At 39.2% G+C, this 7,638-nt stretch overlaps 2 pseudogenes; both read left to right on the forward strand.

Moving 5' to 3' along the window:
* The first annotated feature begins 348 nt into the window (after positions 1-348).
* On the forward strand, positions 349-3,501 carry LOC145911152 (N-acetylated-alpha-linked acidic dipeptidase 2 pseudogene; annotated as a pseudogene).
* A 1,474-nt stretch (positions 3,502-4,975) lies between these two features.
* Positions 4,976-7,570, forward strand: LOC145912607 (putative N-acetylated-alpha-linked acidic dipeptidase pseudogene; annotated as a pseudogene).
* The last annotated feature ends 68 nt before the right edge of the window (positions 7,571-7,638 follow it).

Raw genomic sequence — 7,638 nt, forward strand, 5'->3', positions numbered from 1 at the left:
TGCAAAGAATTCTACGCGTTTAGTGTTACTCAGCGCTATTATCGTGACGTATCCATACATGTTTTAGCAACTACCCTGCTTTTCTTCATCTGTACCTACTTCATAAGCTGCAGTATATCAGATTCAGTTGCAAGAACTGTTCACGGGTCAAATGATGTGATTCATAGCAAATTTTGCATTTTTGCAGGTAAAACTATTTATTGCGCTGAAATTATATTATTTTTAAATCCCTGCGAGAGAAAAAAAAATTTTTCTCACAAAAAAAATAAGTTTTACTTATTTACTGATCTCCAAAGTTTTATTTAGTCATGCGTAACGTTCTGTCACTTGTTGTGTTGTTGTGCAAGAGAAAGAGAATGCCGAAAACTGCAAGATTTTGTTAAATATTTTTGTGCTTGATTTGAAATTCCAAACGTGAAACACTCACTTTCCTGTTTCCAAAGGTATTTCCTTTTCAGTTGGATATTACTTTCTACAGATACACACAAAATATTTTATTTGTCGTTCACTATGTCCAACAACTATAGTTCACCCTTGATTCCGTTAGATGATTCTCCAGAAGAATTCGCTGTTGAATACACTTCTGAAAGGTATGGGTCGGAGGACATTGGATTTCGTCGTGACTATGTCAGACAACGTCAAAAATCGTCCGTTGTCATCAACAAATGCACTCTAGTTTGTTGGTCTTTGTTTGCTGCTATACTGGTGTGCGTGTTTGGTATACTGTTAGGACGCTATGTATTTGCCCCAAACGCAAAGTCAGTCAATGCCAACACTGTGGCATCACCTCAGGAAGATAAACAAACATATGAGGAATTGAAAGAAATTGTATTTGATAAAATGAAGGCTGAAAACATTGAGGATAACCTGAAGTTTCTCACGAAACACACACATGTTGCCAGCAGCCATGCAAATGAAGATGTATTGGTTAAATATATTACAAAAGCTTGGGAAAACTCTTTGGATAAAGTGGACATTTTTTCTTACGATGTCTTGCTTTCATTCCCCAATACATCGTCACCCAATTTCATATCTCTGAAATTCCCAAATGGCACTGAGACACTCAAGTCAAACTGGACAGAAAAGCCTGTAACAAAGACTGAACAAGAGAGTGATGTTCTACCTGCCTTCAATGCTTACAGTGTAGCAGGAAATGTTACTGGTGATTTGTTTTATGTCAACTATGGTAGATGGGAAGATTATGCATTGCTTAAAAGCAGAAAGGTTAATGTAACTGGCGGAATATGCTTGGCTCGATATGGCAAAATGTTCCGAGGGGACAAAGCAAAGCAAGCAGAGGAACAGGGATGTGCTGGACTTGTGATATTTAATGATCCATTTGATTATGCAGGCCAAAAACAGCATGAGTGGATCCCAGAAAAAGGTGATAAGCATGCATACCCCAACAGTTGGTGGTTGCCTTCTACTGGTGTCCAAAGGGGTACAATAAATATGTTTGGTGATCCACTAACACCACACTATCCAGCACTTAACATTACATACAGAATTCCAGAGGCCAAAGTCAACCTTCCCACCATCCCAGTGCAGCCAATTGGATATCATGATGCATACAACTTTTTGTCCAGACTGGGTGGTGAGGAAGCACCAACAAACTGGCAAGGTGGAATTAATGTGACATACAGGTTTGGAGGTAAATTTGACATCGACCATGCCTATTGCAAGGCACATCTACATGTAGCCAATTATCGAACAAAGCGTAAAATAAAAACTATCATTGGTTACATACGTGGATGGCAAGAACCTGATCGCTATGTTTTACTTGGCAACCATCGCGATGCTTGGACTTTTGGAGGAATGGACCCATCCAGTGGTACTGCTGTTGTTTTAGAAGTGGCAAGAGCAATAGGAACCTTGGTCAAAAGTGGTAAATGGAGGCCCAGAAGGACAGTTGTGTTTTGCAGCTGGGGAGGCGAAGAGTTTGGTTTGATCGGATCCACTGAATGGGTTGAACAATTGGAGAAAAAACTATTTTTACGTGCTGTTGCATATTTTAATGTTGATACAGCAGTACGAGGTAATGGGACATTCTTTGCTGCTTCAACGCCTGAGTTGAGGTCGATGCTTTTCCATGTTGCAAAAGATGTTTCTAATCCAAATCCACATGAATTTAAACAGAACCGCCCAACTGTGTATGACACATGGCTGGCTAAGAATTTGGATTCTGATGATAAAAGCATACCTAAGATTTCCAATATAGCAACTGGTAGTGATTTTACCTCATTTGTACAAAAAGCTGGTGTCGCATCAGCCGATTTAAGGTACAACTATCTGAACCACAATATCCCATCTCAACCTGTTTACCACACAGTACATGACACTTTTGATTATTTTATGAAATTTGTTGATCCCAAATGCAACTTCTCCTTGGCTGTTGGGAAGATGGCTGCTGGTCTAATTTTGCAATCCAGTGATTCTTTGGTCCTTCCTTTTAGTGCTGTAGATTATGCCACAAAACTGAATGGTCTTATTACAATGTTACAAAGAAAAAAGGGGGACTTTTTCAAGCAGCACTCACTTTCACTGGACAGTTTGACATGGGCTGCAAACGTTTTTGAAAACGCAGCCATCAAACTTGACTTTAAAGCAAAGTCAATAAATTCATCCTTTAATTCTGTGTATATAAGACAAGTTAATGATAAACTGTTTCAGATCAATCGTGGGTTTTTAGATTTTAATGGAACGCCTGGGTCTGAGTTTTATCGCCATACAATTTTTGCCCCCTCCATGAAGGACAGTTATACTGGTGCTGCTTTTCCTGGTCTTGTGGACACAATTTTTGCTGTGGAGAATGGTGGTTCATTAGAGGATGTGAAAAAGGAAATATCTGTCATAAGTTTGCAGATTTTGGCAGCTGCAAATCTGCTCAATGACTTCTGAAAACTTTCGTTGTGTCAGTGTTTACTTTTGTTGATATTGGAAATTGTGGTGCTTTTCTATACATTGGCTAATTATGCACTTTTAATTGTTTTGCTCCAAGCATTAAACTTCCTATTTGCTATTATTGACACATTATGCACTTCATTCACCCTGTGCCATTCTTCATTTTATGTGGTTGCAGTGTAACATTGTTTGTTATACACTTTTGCAATTGTATAGATAAGAGATAAAGTATGTTTTCATCACGTTTTGTAGTTAATCCTCGTGATTGTGGATTTAAAACCCTGAAACGATCGGCATTTTAGACGACATAAAAGAGCACAAATTACTCTTTAACAGTTTACTGTGACGTTGCTCTTGGTCGTGACTAGGATATTTGCCAACATGGCAAATATCCGGATTCAGTCGGATGACTGTGGCGTCAAAAATTTTCGATTTGCGTTCATGAAAACCTTTTCCATAACAAATGTATTTTCTCTGTAGCTGCGTAGCTTTCTTTTAGTGCAGTTGTTCATGCGCTGAATTCGCAAGTGGATCTCTAGCTTCCATGCAACACGTTCTAACCACGTTGCACGTGTGGGCAGTCTCCATTAGGCAACCGCCTAGTGTGTACATCCTTAAGGGGCGCAACATTTTGCATAAAAGAGTCCAACCCATATACCGATATCGCCTTAGCAACAGTCTGCATCAATGGCATTTCTCACTGACAAAACTTCCCTCCATTGAAATACAGAGATACGACTTTTATATTTACATTTAGACCGTGATTGGGTCTGAGAATCTTTCTCCATTTTGTCTAAAACCGTGTGGTGGTCACACAGTCCGGATTTTTAGTGGGACTGAAGAAATATAGGCGTGTTCATTTGTGCGATATCAAAAACAACGTAGAAACAAAGAGATTATTGCTTCGATTACGTGACAACGGCCAAAGAACTGTACAGTAAATGCGCATGCATTTACGGAAACGGAAACGCGTGTATGAAACCGAAACGCACGTTTTGAAATCGCAAGAAATTACGACACCGTCGCTTTCGCACGCAAACGCAGCCTCTAAAAAATCTGATTCAGATACTTTAATTTGATGTTTGGTCAAGTTGCCGCTATGGTCGCTATACTGTCCGTATAACATACAACATACAAGGAGGAAGAAAGTGTAGTGTTTTGTTATAGCCCAGTTATTTCGCACAGTCAGTAATTTTAGGTCATACCAAATGGTCTTGGTACAATTATGCATTAATTACCCATCTAGGTATGAATCTTTGTTGAGCTGTTATCATAAACTGAACAAAGAAAATTCTGTCGCCACCAATAAATTAAAACGCGATCGCAGCAAACAAAAAACATGTTCCTGCCGCATTCGCTTGCGATTGCGTTATCGTGAGGCATTGCATTCAGTGTCGGGGTAGTGTGCGTTGATAAACGAAACACAACCGAGATAACAAGGCGTTACAAAGCGTGGAGTAAATGTGAAAAAATCGGAAGACAATTCTTAAAAACGAATCAAAAAAGAGATGAAACGTTTTTTCTGCAATTTGTCGGATTCGGTTGCTTATTGTGAGATATAGCAAATCAAAACGTCTGGAACTGAAATCCAACTTTGCACAGATGTGAAAAACGGAAATAAAATTCGTAAAGCCTTTCAACAATCGTATGATAATCTACAAATGGAGGTTGGAGTATCTTATTATTTCAGGGATAAAGTCAAATTAAACCTGGACCAAACAATTTATACTGTTCGCCGTATTGAAATAGCATAGGATAAACCCCTGACTAAATTTGTATGTGGATGTTTTACCTTCATAGCGGCGACCAATATTTTTGGGCGCAAAAAACTTGGAGTTAAATACTTTAAATAGGAAAGCCAAAGTTATTATGCTGTTAAACATTGTTATGATTCTTACCTCTTTGCCCCGATTAAAAATATTTTTGTTATTTGTTGCATCGTTCATGCGTGACGGCAAATAAAGGATACTAACGTAAATATATGTTTCTGGTTCGGTTCGGAAAGTATGTCGCATTGCTTTGGTGTGAAGATATCTCTTGTGCAACGTGTTGTGTTAAAAATGTCTCACTTCATGTTTTTCTTTCTTAACAGACAATGAATCATTTATAATCACGCTTTTGCTTTTCCTATACCTGCAATCAAGTTTGTGACAGCAATATGTCTAACTACAGCTCACCTTTAATCCCTTTGGAGGATTCCCCTGAAGAATTTGCTGTTGAATACACATCTGAAAAATACGGATCAGATGACCTAGGGTTTCGCCATGATCAAGCAATGCATCGTAGCAAATCATCAGTTGTTATTACCAAAAAAACCATGGTTTGTTGGTCTTCGTTTGCGGCCATATTTGTTTGTTCACTTGGCATTCTGTTGGGGCGCTTTGTATTTACACCTCATGTTCAACTGTCCGGTACCAAAACACCACCAACCTTACAACCAATAAACACAAATGTACAAACATACGAGGAAATTAGAGATTTGCTTTTCAATGAAATGAATACAGCCAATATTGAGGCCAACCTTAAGTTTCTAACTGAGCATACCCATATTGCTGGCAGCACAAGGGATGAGGAAACACTAGTAAAGTACATTGCCGATGCTTGGAAACATAGTTTGGACAAAGTTGATGTTTTTCCTTATGATGTCTTGCTTTCATTTCCAAATAGTTCTTCGCCAAATTTTCTTTCAGTACAATATCCAAATAGCACCTATTTATTTAAGTCAAATTGGACAGAGGATCCAGTTACACAAGCAGAAGACCAAGACGATGTTGTGCATGTTTTTAATGCCTATGGTGCAGCAGGAACTGTCACTGGGAATTTATTTTATGTCAATTATGGAAGAATTGATGACTATGAACTCCTTGAAAGTAGAAATATTAACGTAACTGGTGGAATATGCTTGGTTCGGTATGGTAAGTTGTTTAGAGGTGACAAAGCAAAGCAAGCAGAGGAACATGGATGTGCTGGACTTGTGATATTTAATGATCCATTTGATTATGCAGGTGAAAAAACGCATGAGTGGATCCCAGAAAAAGGTGATAAGCATGCATACCCCAACAGTTGGTGGTTGCCTTCTACTGGTGTTCAAAGGGGTACACTTAATGTGTTTGGTGATCCACTAACTCCTTACTATCCAGCACTTAATATTACCCACAGAATTCCAGAGTCTCAATCCCATCTTCCAAATATTCCAGTGCAGCCAATTGGTTATCTTGATGCATACAACTTTCTATCCATATTGGGTGGTGAGGAAGCACCTGCTGACTGGCAAGGTGGGCTGAATATTCCATACAGATTTGGAGGCGGATTTGATGGTAACCATACACATTGCAAAGCACATCTACATGTGGCCAACTTTAGGGCCAGGCGCACAATAAAAACATTAATCGGCTACATACGCGGATGGCAAGAGCCAGATCGTTATGTCCTGCTTGGTAACCACCGTGATGCTTGGACATTTGGAGGACTTGATCCATCCAGTGGTACTGCTGTTGTTATGGAGGTGGCGAGGGCAATGGGAAAGCTGGTCAAAAATGGTAGATGGAGGCCAAGAAGAACTATTGTCTTTTGCAACTGGGGTGCAGAGGAATATGGATTAATTGGGTCAAACGAATGGGTTGAACAAATGGAGAAAAAACTTTTCTTGCGTGCTGTGTCGTATTTTAACATAGATATTGCTGTTCAAGGAAATGGGTCTTTTAGGGCTCTTTCCACGCCGTCGCTTGGGCCACTGTTGTTCAGTGTTGCCAAAGAAGTTCCAAATCCTGATGCAAGTGAATATAAACACAGCCGTCCTGCTGTGTATGACACATGGCTTGCCAAAAACTATGATTTTGAAGACAAAAGCAAGCCATACATTTCAAATATTGGATCTGGTAGTGACTATACCATGTTTATACAAAAAGCAGGTGTCGCATCAGCAGATTTGCGATATACTTTTCTAAATCATGACCTATCTTCATACCCAGTATACCACTCAGTACATGACACATTTGATTATGTAAAACAGGAGGTTGATCCACACTTCAATTTTTCATTGGCAGTAGGAAAGATAGCAGCAGGACTTGTGTTGAAATCGAGTGATTCTCTTGTCCTTCCTTTCAGCCCTGTGGATTATGCTACAAAGCTTGCCAGCCTGGTCTATCAGTTGCAAAGAAAAAGTGGTGATGTACTAAAAAAGCATAAAGTATCACTATCCAGCTTACTGTGGGCCATAAAGGTTTTCAAAAATGCTGCTATTAACCTGGATTCAAAAGCAAAGGAAATCAACTCTTCATCTGATTCAGTTTACATTCGGCAAATCAATGATCAACTCTTTCAAATCAATCGTGGATTTTTGGATTTTAATGGAACCCCAGGTTGCAAGTTTTATCGTCACACTGTCTTTGCACCCTCATCAACAGACAGTTACAGTGGAGCTGCCTTTCCAGGTATTGTGGACAGTATATTTGATGCACAAAAAGGTGGTTCATGGGAAGATGTAATAAAAGAAATATCAGTAGTGAGTTTGCAGATTTTGGCAGCTGCAGACCTTATGAACGACTTTAATCTTTTGCACAGTTTGTAAGTTTTATTTATTTCTGCTGATGGTGTCAAGCCCCTACCTAATAAATTTATGTGTATGAAACAATGTACTATTTAACTGCGTACTATACTCTCTTCCTTGTCACATTCCTTTCATTTACTGTGCCTTTCCCACATGTGCCAAGTTTCATGCTTTGCTGTATATGCTGC

This window comes from Ascidia mentula, chromosome 8 (genome assembly GCF_947561715.1).
Source record: "Ascidia mentula chromosome 8, kaAscMent1.1, whole genome shotgun sequence".
Classification (NCBI taxonomy): Eukaryota; Metazoa; Chordata; class Ascidiacea; order Phlebobranchia; family Ascidiidae; genus Ascidia; species Ascidia mentula.